This window comes from Ascaphus truei, chromosome 14, assembly GCF_040206685.1.
Source record: "Ascaphus truei isolate aAscTru1 chromosome 14, aAscTru1.hap1, whole genome shotgun sequence".
NCBI lineage: Eukaryota > Metazoa > Chordata > Amphibia > Anura > Ascaphidae > Ascaphus > Ascaphus truei.
The window spans coordinates 53805511-53817890 of record NC_134496.1 but is presented as its reverse complement, the minus strand read 5'-3'; the positions used below and the strand labels follow the sequence as shown (position 1 = coordinate 53817890).

The window sequence follows — 12380 nt, the reverse complement described above, 5'->3', positions numbered from 1 at the left end:
TTTAACAGAAACGCCAGTCCCATGAGCTACAAACAGGTCAAGTTTTCAGGATCTCCGCTTCAGCACAGGTGGCTCAATCAGTGGCTCAGTCAAACACTGCGCCACCGATTGAGCCACCTGTGCTGAAGCAGGGATATCCTGAAAACCTGACCTGTTGGTGGCCCTTGAGGACTGGAGTTGCCACTCCTGGCTTAAAGACTCCACAACTCCTTTGTCAGTGTGTGCAGGCAGGAGAGACTTTCGTATAATCACATATATGAAGTCTCACATTGATCATTAAAAGGCATTAACCTGCAGGAATAGAGAGAGCTGCACACGGGAGCAGGAATAGAGAGAGCTGCACACGGGAGCAGGAATAGAGAGAGAGCTGCACACGGGAGCAGGAATAGAGAGAGAGCTGCACACGGGAGCAGGAATAGAGAGAGCTGCACACGGGAGCAGGAATAGAGAGAGAGCTGCACACGGGAGCAGGAATAGAGAGAGAGCTGCACACGGGAGCAGTAACAGAGAGAGAGCTGCACACGGGAGCAGGAATAGAGAGAGAGCTGCACACGGGAGCAGTAACAGAGAGAGAGCTGCACACGGGAGCAGTAACAGAGAGAGAGCTGCACACGGGAGCAGGAATAGAGAGAGAGCTGCACACGGGAGCAGGAATAGAGAGAGAGCTGCACACGGGAGCAGGAATAGAGAGAGAGCTGCACACGGGAGCAGGAATAGAGAGAGAGCTGCACACGGGAGCAGGAATAGAGAGAGCTGCACACGGGAGCAGTAACAGAGAGAGAGCTGCACACGGGAGCAGGAATAGAGAGAGAGCTGCACACGGAAGCAGGAATAGAGAGAGAGCTGCACACGGGAGCAGGAATAGAGAGAGCTGCACACGGGAGCAGGAATAGAGAGAGAGCTGCACACGGGAGCAGGAATAGAGAGAGAGCTGCACACGGGAGCAGGAATAGAGAGAGCTGCACACGGGAGCAGGAATAGAGAGAGCTGCACACGGGAGCAGGAAGCGCTGAAGAACCTCGAGCGGCGAACGTGAGAGATTTGACCTCACTCCAATTGAGCCTCCTTAATCACGGAGGCCAATTAGATATCTGCGTAATCTCACTGGGCAAACAGTGTGCGTGGTCTCCCAGCTCAAGAACAGCGCCTGGCTCCTGGCAGATGCTGCGGAGCACAGGCTGCGGAGCACAGGCTGCGGTGCACAGGCTGCGGAGCACAGGCTGCGGTGCACAGGCTGCGGAGATCAGGCTGCGGTGCACAGGCTGCGGAGCATAGGCTGCGGAGCACAGGCTGCGGTGCACAGGCTGCGGTGCACAGGCACAGGCTGCGGTGCACAGGCTGCGGTGCACAGGCTGCGGTGCACAGGCACAGGCTGCGGTGCACAGGCTGCGGAGCACAGGCTGCGGTGCACAGGCACAGGCTGCGGTGCACAGGCTGCGGAGCACAGGCACAGGCTGCGGTGCACAGGCTGCGGAGCACAGGCTGCGGTGCACAGGCTGCGGTGCACAGGCTGCGGAGCTAAACCCGGCCCCAGTCCTGGGTTGTAATGGAAGTGCTGATAGTGAGGGGGCGCTCTCACTGCGGAGCGCGGTAACAACGTACAGGTGCACGCAAAAATTGCAGTTTATTCATTCATTTTTTCACTGAAAAAAACAACTAATTTTGCAAACATTTTACCCAAAGGTAACAACGCACGGGCTGATCCCACACACACAGGAACGAGGGGGTCCCTCGTGAACCAATAGTGCGCCCTACAGGAGACGGGCAAATTATCCAGATTTAGGGCGAGATTGTGACGAGAGACGGGCACATTTTTGGGGCGGATCGGCTGGTTTCCGTTGGTCCGCGGATCAATCTTAAAAAGGGCGATTTGTGTTTTGCGGATTGGGTAACTCGCGATTGGCTGTTAGGGACAAACCCCCTCTCTGATTGGTTGCCAGTCTGTCTTCCATGTTAGACATAGACCTCGCTGTCCTATGTAAGGAGACTGGCCAACCAGAGAACCAGAGCAACCTTGGACTTGGTCCGGTGAAGCGATGGCGGGCTTTTCTAAAGTGCTTTGCTCCGAATAGCAAAACATTCGGCACAGAGTTGCCGGAGAAGCCTGGCCGAGCTGAGGACAAGTCCTGTAATTCGCGGCCAAGTTCTGAGAAAGCGGTCAATTTCCCAGGACGGTTCAACGTTGTCCCCGGCTTCCTCGTGACATGATCGGCGGGGGCTCGGCAGAGAATTGCCGGAGCAGCCTGGCCAAGCGGAGGAGAAGCGCAGGGAGCAAGTTCTCGCGTCCAAGTTCTCGGGACCATGTTCTGAGAATTGGACGGAGCTGAAACCAGCGGGGAGAGCACGGTGGCTCTGCCGAAAAGAGTAGTATGTGTTCCTGGGCGTGGAGAGCACAGGGTAAGCCTACCTGAAGCAGGCGCCCTGTACCTTGTTGAGGCTAGTGACTCCCCCCCAAACCCCCGATTGGTATGTATTACTGTATTTTGTGCAATTTTTAGATGTCTGCGGGCTTGCCCGAATAAACCCAAGTTTTTCAATAATGTTGTCCTGCCTAGTGAGTTGATCTCGGTAAGGTAAAAAAGTGTTAAAAGTGTTGGTCTCCCGTGGGAATTATTACTAATACACTCTGCGGATTCCGCGATCTGTTCTTAAGAAACCACAGATTGGATTCTATAAATAAGTCCACAGGTTGCATCCAACGGCGGTTTTTTTAATGAATCAGATTAAAACCAACCAAATCTTGCAGCACGCTGGAAACAGAACGAAATCCCACAAATTGCTAAGATTCGGAATCGAATTTGGTCGGTTTGCCAGATGGAGAAATTGACAAGTCTGGTCAACGACACTGGCACAAATTTTCTAAAAGTCTGGTTACCATGGTTGGCCCAGACGGACATACCGGGGGTAGAAAGGGCCACGATTTGGCATTAATAGAGGCAAGTGCGTTCTCCCTTGTAGACGCTTAATGAGGGCAAGTTGGAATACATGGACAAACTTGATACATTCAGACAGAGATAGAGATAGACTAGAATATGGGTCACGGATGACGCAAGGTGAGCACCCGGTCTCCTCACACGCAGAGAGCCAGCAGGCGCAATGTTAGACGCGGAACCACGGTAGGAGGATCTCCCCCCCCCTCACATCTCCCCTTACCCATTCTCTCCCCCGGGAGTTGTGTGTGTGTGTGTTTGTCTGTCTGTCTGCCCCGTTTGTCTGTATTGGAAAGTATCTGCATGTGGCGGATGTTTCTCAATAAGAGGTTGTTTTTACGTTTCAAATGTATGCTGTGTCTGTAAGCCGTGTAAGTTACTAATAAAAATTTCAGTTGAAAAAAAAAACCCCACCAAATTTTGGGTTGAAAATGCGAGAAACTGATTTGGGCAGATTCGCCCGTCTCTATTTGTGAGCGATAAAAAATAGTCTCTCAATTGTGTCAACTGCAAGAAATTAAGTTCATCATAATCAGGTTCTGGCGTCGACGCTGGGATCAAAACATTGGGATCATCTTATCTGCCTACTTGCAATGTGTGACCCAATGATTCCTCAATACAAACGGTCCAGACACATAGATTGCTGAGTTTTCTTTTTTAAACAGGGACAGGAATACATGGGGCTGCTCGTTGGAATCCCATTGGTTCGCACCCAGTCTAGATTTACGATGCCTTGACAGGGACAGAAAGTTAGTGTCTGTGTGGGCGTTGGCAGGATGATTATGTAAATTGTCCAGCTGCTTGGTGCAGAGAGGTGTAGAAACACTGCTAATAGCTGCTGAAGTGAGTCATTTAATCTGTGTTTTAGTACATCTAGAGCAGTGCTAATTTATCGATTCATACCCATTAAGATTATAAGCTTTTTTATGTTTCTAACAGGCAGGATGATGAATAGTTCTTCTTGAAGAGAGTTTCACCATCTCCCGTACCGACGATCTCACAGGAAATCAGATTTGGGTAATTATTCCTTTCAATTTAAGTAAAACACACTCACTTAATCAGTTGCTTTGCTGGCATAACACATTCAGCTTTTGGGCTCCTGATCTCAGAGGAATACAGCACAATGCAATAATCACCAAACATATAATGGAGATGCAATAACGTGAAAGCACTTGGACAATTTGTTATGTTTTTACTTGACGGGGAGATGGTGGATTCTTTGGCTCAAGGAAAAGGGGAAAAAAATGGTGCAACATTGATGCAGAACTTGACACATTGTATTAGGAGTGTGCCGGATAAACGACACTCCCCAAATCATAAAATGCCCCACACCGGGCAGTCATCACAGTGATGCACGCCGATACGTTTGCGGAAAGGACAGCAAGATAAAAATGCCTCTTTTTGCCCCATTCTTGCTGGTACATGAACATCGTGTTAGAAGTTTGCACAGAACGCGATAGTGAGTGTCACAGTGACTGCAGAATCACAAACAGATGCCACAGAATAAAAAAAAAGAAGGGGAATAATCACTGTAGACATGAAAAGTCACGTTAAAGCTTGTGTTAAGAAAAAATATATATATTTTAAATTATTACACAGTGACATTTCAAAAATGTGTTATTTTTAAAGCACAAACCACACCTCTTCGTTGTTTTGCAGAGTGGAGATATCCACTTGCATTTGATTGGCTTTTTGTATTACCCTTGTGGTTAAGATAACTGTATCACTGGGCCCTCTGGCATCTAAGATGTTAATGACACTTTGCTCTTCATACCAGAGCTTTAACCTTTTAATGCGACTTTGACTGCCACGTTTAAACCTGGCCCCCTGCTTCCGATAACACCCCGACACGGGAAAGTGTGCAGCCTGGGCCCATTAAGATCTCGCTCTCTGGAAATCAGCGAAACAGATTGTCAATAAGCTGTTACTAGACGGAGAGAGTCTGGCACGACAGATGTCCTTAAGTGCCCCTTCATCCTCCCTCTTATCAGAGAATTAAACTTTACAGAAGAACAGACAGATCGCGCATTATCTAAATGACTGCTTTAAATATACAGTAGGAATCACAAATGTACAGACCGCCATTATTCCCAAACAAGCCCCCAACAAATCACCGCTAATCGCTGCCTCAATACACAAGCTGCTTCAGATTTCTAAAACCGCACATAAGCTGCCCCCGTTCCGAAATAATGAGCACAACATTTTCCTATTCTCCGTGCTGTAGTGTTATTTTAATAGTAATATCAATAATAATCATAATAATAATCATACATTCTATTTGCATAAACACAGATTCCCAGCTACATTATCTGGATTACGCCCTTTTTTCCTGCCGCTTTTGTTAAATTAATCCTGTAGCCTTTTGCATTAGAAGGACTTTGCACGTGGTTTCCCAGGAGTCCCAATGAGCGTTTTGTGCATTGACGCAGCCGGCGCGATTTCTGCTGCACGTAGCGGCTCTTTCCATTCTGCATTTATTCACAATCAATGTGTCACCTTTTTTTATTACCATTTATTAATAATGCACTAACATGTCCTGCAGTGCAATGGGGTGAAAGACAATAACGAGAATAAACATACGAACATGAATTTGCGCACAATGACAGAGTAGGATTGGAAACTCCATTGTAGTGTCGTCTCCTTGATGTAACGCCTCGAAAAGATCAAACAAAAAAGGAAGCTCAAAGCTACTTCCAATGTGACAAAAATACACAGTACAATACCTATAAAAGGGTAATTTAGTTTAACCCTTTGGCCAAAGCGTCTTAAGCCTGCAGCCACTCAAGGCATGACCGTAGCAGGTCCTAACACTCCCCGAGTTAAAATTCTTATTTACCTGTATAATTACAGGAAGAATGATCACATTGGATCTGTCGTAACCCAGCAAAATGAAACTGACCTGCCAACTTGGAAAGTGGGGAGGGGCGAGCTTAAACCTGGGGGGGGGGGGGATTGGGGGGAAGAGAGGGACCACGAGCCTCCCAAAAACCGCTGAGACCAGATGCACATAGGGTTAAACTAAATTACCCTTTTTTCAAGAGAATATATAGGTATTGTACTGTGTATTTTTGTCACATTGGAAGTAGCTTTGGGCATCTTTGTCTGTTTTTTGTTGTATACATTTAGCCACGCCCACTAGCACTCCTTTTGACACTTATACACACACACACACACACACACACACACACACACACACACACACGCACACGCACATTATGTGGTAATGTTTGGGGTTTCTCAGAGCTTGTTGGGTATTTGTTCGTTTATCTTCTAAAAGATTGCAAATATTTATTCCGACGTTTTGACCGACAAGGGTCTCTCCCAAGACATAAAACATGTAAATAAAAGGACCAGTGGAGCTTACTTTTCCCCATAATATCACAAATGAGAACCACATGTGAATTCCTGCAATTACAACCTCACGGAATATAGACCAAAATGTCTACATTTCCAATAATCAACTCCCCAACTCTATAACCTATGGTACACACATTGATTCATTAGTTATTTCAAAAGGAGGGACAGCAACCAATTTTGTATCTTCACAAGGCTAAAGATTACAAGTGAAAGGTAAGTGTCACTGTGCACAGCAGAAAAAGGGTCACTCAGAATCACAAAAAGCACTGTTAACAGAGCTATATAATAAATGAATCCAATGCCGTTCGTTGGGCTCATACTTAACCTGAGAAACAGCACGAGGCATTAAGAAAAAAAAATGGAGATCAACCGCGGTAATTAATGATGCTCGCCAAGAATTGTTTGGGATATCATCTAAGTAGCAGCAACTTTACAGAAATACAAATCCAGAACATGAACTTCTGCTTTAAAAAGAATCCAAATTGCGAACAAAGTAATTATTTAGGATTCAATTAAAAGGCAAGTACAATGTACAAGTCGGATGATACACTGTTACAGAGCATGGGATACACAGCTGAACGTCCCCACTATTGGGAAGGACTCTTGGCTAAACCATCACTAAGTCAGCAGCAGAGGCATTTCAGATGAACATTTCAGGTATAAGGACACTGCAGATTTTGGCCACTTTAAGTTCCTCTTAGGGGGTCGTTTATTAATTAAAATCCCATTGTTTTGTATGTGAATGACAAATCTAGTGCAGTAAGGAACGGCCTCTCGTCAGGACAATGCATTTTCTCTGAGCCCCCGCAGACTCTCACTACGTCCGGGAATCGCTCCTCATTCACTGCTTGTTATTTATTAGGAGAATATCAGTAGTGACACTGGGACGATCCATTCCAGACACAATCCCGCGCCTCACAAAGATTTATTCTAATCACATTTCTGCCAGTCCAGTCTCATTAGAGCACCAGTTTCTAACAACATCCGACAAAGGTAGGGTCAGTGACGAGAGAGGTCTTGGCTTTTTATGTCTGATTTTCTAAAGCAAATTGAGATAATCAATGTTACATAAAAATCTGCACTTTTACTTGACAAACGTAGAAACAGAATCCATTCACTGTTCCGCTCTTAAAACAGACGTGTGTGGGGCGTTAACGGTACTGTGTCTCAGGCACTAGTGCTCCATCTTTCACAGGACAAGGTCACTCCCGCGCCGACGGGAGGTCACACTCGCGCCGACGGGAGGCCCAGAGACTTAAACCCCGCCCCACAGCCAAAACCCCGCCCACTTGCCCCATCAGCCACGCGCCCCGTACAAATGCTGCATCCCCTGCCCCGGTGAGAAGGGGTCTCATGTGTGTGTGGCCCGTTCACACACTTCACAGCTCCGCGATTAGCTTCTAATGTCAAACTTCAATCATTTCAAACAATATGAGGGAGAGAAGGGAAGAGAGGGGGGAGAGAGGGGAGAGAAGAGAGGGGCAGAGAGGGGGGAGAGAAGAGAAGAGAGTGAGAGGGGGATAGAGGGGAGCTTTATGTGCAGATACCTGTGAAATATGCCAAGATATGCTAAATATATTTTAATTATTTTAATTATCAAACCCTCCAGGTATGTCTCCATGTGGAGTATCGGTGCACCTACTAAATAGGACTCACTCATTCATTGTTTGTGCCAAATTGTGACATTTTGACACAATTGTCAGATTTTCGCCAATGTTTAGTTATTTTTCAAGTAATGCAAAAACTTTCAGAATCTTTCATGTAAAATTGCAAAATACTTTCAGACATCCGCATATCTCTAATGGTGTCTGCAAGGATTAGCCAACTAGGGAAATCTTACTCATTCAAAGCCAGGAGTGTGCAACAAGGTGTGCAAGTGTGTGCGGAGCCTGCAACAACGTGTGCAAATGTGCGAGGAGCCTGCAATAACGTGTGCAAATGTGCGAGGAGCCTGCAACAATGTGTGCAAATGTGTGCGGAGCCTGCAACAATGTGTGCAAATGTGCCTTTTACAAGTTACAATCACAAAATAATCCAACTTTTAGCTAAAATTGAGCAGTTCATAGTTGCTCTATACTAAATATGGGTATCAGGAAACGCAAAAAGAGTCACAGCAGACATCACAAATCGAGATGCGCTGTGTGTGTGTGTATATATATATATATATGCGCGCACACACACGTGTGTGTGTGTGTGTGTGTGTGTGTGTGTGTATATATATATATGCGCGCACACGTGTGTGTGTGTGTATGTATACATATAGGTGTGTGTGCGTATGTATGTGTACATATATAGATACGTATGCGTGCGTAAATTTGTGCGTGCGCATACATGTCTGTGTTCTATACTACCAACAATGGCATCAAGGAAGAACAGGCACTCTCTGGTGGTTACAGGGCTAATTTTCTTTGACAGTTCGGTTCCAGGCGGAAAGAAAACTCTTCAGTTGCAGGAGATATAACCAGACATTTAAAAAGTTATGGTGGGTAAAAAAAGTGACAAAACCCTCCATCTTACCAACCCTCTAAAACACCATGTGTGGGTCTCTCTCGAGAGAGGTCTGCAACCCCCGTCCTGCCCCATTATCGTCTAGCAAACAATGTCCCCACTACCATTGGAACTCTGGGTAATGAGACATGCAAATGAGCACTCAGAGTGGGTCACACTCTACTTATTTTTACATGGACCCCTAAAAGCTTATGCGCACACGCACACTTCTGCGTGTAAATATGTCCATATTCTGAACACTAAGATATACCTCTCCAAAGTCAGATTATTAGGTAGATTCCTGTGTTCAGAGCCTTGGGATACTTATAAATGTACAACTGTCAAGAAGTAACTAGATCCGGTTTCTGGAGGATTTCAGTTCCCCAGAGCCTCAAATATTTGTTTCCCCTTTTGCAGAAGCTGAATGTGGGTTAATCATTTCCCAGCGAAATACACTGGATCCGCCTCTTGCAGAAAGCTGGAGGCTCGTACTGTTGCACAATACTATTTTACAAGGGAAATGTGGAATGCACAAGAATATGGAGCATCGCCGGGAGAACAGTAAAAGCCAGGGCTCGATATTCCTAGGAACAGATAAAAACAGAAACATCTCTCCTTTCTTTCCAGCTTAAAGCTTTCTAAAATTGCAGAAATGTACATTTTTCTGGCAAGTCTTCTAAACGAAGCTCTGGCCCACAACAGCCTACGTGAGAGCAGAGAGTAGCGAGAGCAGAGAGTAGAGAGTAGCGAGAGCAGCGAGCAGCGAGAGTAGCGACAGCAGAGAGTAGCGACAGCAGAGAGTAGCGACAGCAGAGAGTAGCGACAGCAGAGAGTAGCGACAGCAGAGAGTAGCGACAGCAGAGAGTAGCAGAGAGCCGAGAGTAGCGAGAGCAGAGAGTAGCGAGAGCAGAGAGTAGCGAGAGCAGAGAGCAGCGAGAGCAGAGAGTAGCGAGAGCAGCGAGTAACAAGAGCAGAGAGCAGAGAGTAGCGAGTAGCAAGAGCAGAGAGCAGCGAGAGCAGAGAGTAGCAGAGAGTAGCAGAGAGCAGAGAGTAGCAGAGAGCAGAGAGTAGCAGAGAGCAGAGAGTAGCAGAGAGCAGAGAGTAGCAGAGAGCAGAGAGTAGCAGAGAGCAGAGAGTAGCAGAGAGCAGAGAGTAGCGAGTAGCGAGAGCAGCGAGTAGCGAGAGCAGAGAGTAGCAGAGAGCAGAGAGTAGCAGAGAGCAGCAGAGAGTAGCAGAGAGCAGCAGAGAGCAGAGAGTAGCAGAGAGCAGAGAGCAGCAGAGAGCAGCAGAGAGTAGCAGAGAGTAGCAGAGAGCAGCAGAGAGTAGCGAGAGCAGAGAGTAGCAGAGAGCAGAGAGTAGCGAGAGCAGAGAGCAGAGAGTAGCAGAGAGCAGAGAGTAGCAGAGAGTAGCGAGAGCAGAGAGCAGCGAGAGCAGAGAGTAGCGACAGCAGAGAGTAGCGACAGCAGAGAGTAGCGACAGCAGAGAGTAGCAGAGAGTAGCAGAGAGCAGAGAGTAGCAGAGAGCAGAGAGTAGCAGAGAGTAGCGAGAGCAGAGAGTAGCAGAGAGCAGAGAGCAGCGAGAGCAGAGAGCAGCGAGAAGCGACAGCAGAGAGTAGCGACAGCAGAGAGTAGCAGAGAGCAGAGAGTAGCAGAGAGCAGCGAGTAGCAGAGAGCAGCGAGTAGCAGAGAGCAGCGAGTAGCGAGAGCAGAGAGGAGCAGAGAGTAGCAGAGAGTAGCAGAGAGCAGCAGAGAGCAGCAGAGAGCAGCAGAGAGCAGAGAGTAGCGAGAGCAGAGAGTAGCAGAGAGCAGAGTAGCAGAGAGCAGAGAGTAGCGAGAGCAGAGAGTAGCAGAGAGCAGAGAGTAGCAGAGAGCAGAGAGTAGCGAGAGCAGAGAGCAGCGAGAGCAGAGAGTAGCAGAGAGCAGAGAGTAGCAGAGAGCAGAGAGTAGCAGAGAGCAGAGAGTAGCAGAGAGCAGAGAGTAGCAGAGAGCAGCGAGTAGCAGAGAGCAGAGAGTAGCAGAGAGCAGCGAGTAGCAGAGAGTAGCGACAGCAGAGAGTAGCAGAGAGCAGAGAGTAGCAGAGAGTAGCGACAGCAGAGAGTAGCAGAGAGCAGAGAGTCGCAGAGAGCAGAGAGTAGCAGAGAGTAGCAGAGAGCAGAGAGAAGCAGAGAGCAGAGAGTAGCAGAGAGCAGCAGAGAGCAGCGGCGAGTCCCTTGGAGTTGGAAACTTGTACTTCCCGGCAACTTTATGCAAACGGAGTAATTACAATGACGCTTTCCTACCAGTTTCAAAGTGATATTTGAATATGTGACTAGTATACAGCCAGGGATGTCCCTATGAAAATTGACTCCAAAAGAACAAGACCCCATTTTAGGCAGCTTTACTGCTTAAATGTCACAGAACAACTCTTTCCGGGTGTTGGTTTTTCTACAATAGATGTTAGAATGTCTCTCCTTAGGAAATGAACGTTTCAAAGGATCCGGTTAGTAGATCAGCTAGTTTTTTACGTAGCGCTCTACAGAGACTTTATCTTTTATTTTGCAGGCACAGGTCCCTGCCCTGCAGAGCTGTTTTTGATGCCTGAGGCACAGGGAGATAAAGTGACTTGCCCAAGGTCATGAGGAGCCGACACTGGGAATTGAACCAGGCTCCCCTGCTTCACACTCAATGCCAGTCAGTATCGTTACTCACTGAGCCGCTCCTTCTCCCATGATCTCCTATGATCTCTAGTTGCCATTAGGAAGTTATTGCAACTAGTAATCAATCTTTTTAGCACTGGAGGGGTCTGTGTACATTACCCTAAAATACTTTCAGCAATAAAAACATCCGATGACATCTTAGAGCGGGTCACTATAAAGAGAAGGGGATTCATAGCATCTGCAGACAGGCAGCAACTTTGTAGACATGCGGTATATACAGTGCCAGTGTGAGGGTGGCGTGAGGGTGGCGCGGGTGTGTCTCTTCATGTCCGTGAATGCCACGCTCATTCTGGGCTTTTTCGATTTCCAGTCATGACGTATCATCTAACATTCTAACCCATTACACAACTCACTGGCACCCGCCGAGATCGTGCTGCAAAGAACACACACACGTCCTTTTACTGGCCACTTGGACATTGCTGGGGAGAGGTCTTTCTATCTGTGGTCATAATGAACTAGGTTTCTTAATATAGCTAACTAGCAAGCTTTCATTCACATGCGTTTGTTACAAAGTATGAGGCTTTAATACCTACCCACCGGTGTGTCCTGGTGGGATGGCTTTAATACCTACCCACCGGTGTGTCCTGGTGGGATGGCTTTAATACCTACCCACCGGTGTGTCCTGATGCGATGGCTTTAATACCTACCCACCGGTGTGTCCTGGTGGGATGGCTTTAATACCTATCCACCGGTGTGTCCTGGTGGGATGGCGTTAATACCTATCCACCGGTGTGTCCTGGTGGGATGGCGTTAATACCTATCTACCGGTGTGTCCTGGTGGGATGGCTTTAATACCTACCCACCGGTGTGTCCTGGTGGGATGGCTTTAATACCTACCCACCGGTGTGTCCTGGTGGGATGGCTTTAATACCTATCCACCGGTGTGTCCTGGTGCGATGGCTTTAATACCT

At 47.4% G+C, this 12380-nt stretch overlaps 1 protein-coding gene and 1 long non-coding RNA gene across 2 annotated transcripts in view; one reads left to right on the top strand and one right to left on the bottom strand.

Annotated features, from left to right (window-relative positions):
- LPP (LIM domain containing preferred translocation partner in lipoma) overlaps positions 1-12380 on the bottom strand; it is a 243942-nt gene that overhangs the window by 55406 nt on the left and 176156 nt on the right. The gene's annotated exons all lie outside the window — the stretch shown is intronic.
- The window catches only part of LOC142466181 (uncharacterized), a 51581-nt gene that overhangs the window by 22069 nt on the left and 17132 nt on the right, over positions 1-12380 (top strand). Inside the window, exon 2 of the long non-coding RNA XR_012788082.1 lies at positions 3870-3947. This is a non-coding gene — a long non-coding RNA (uncharacterized LOC142466181). The remainder of the gene's footprint in view (positions 1-3869; positions 3948-12380) is intronic.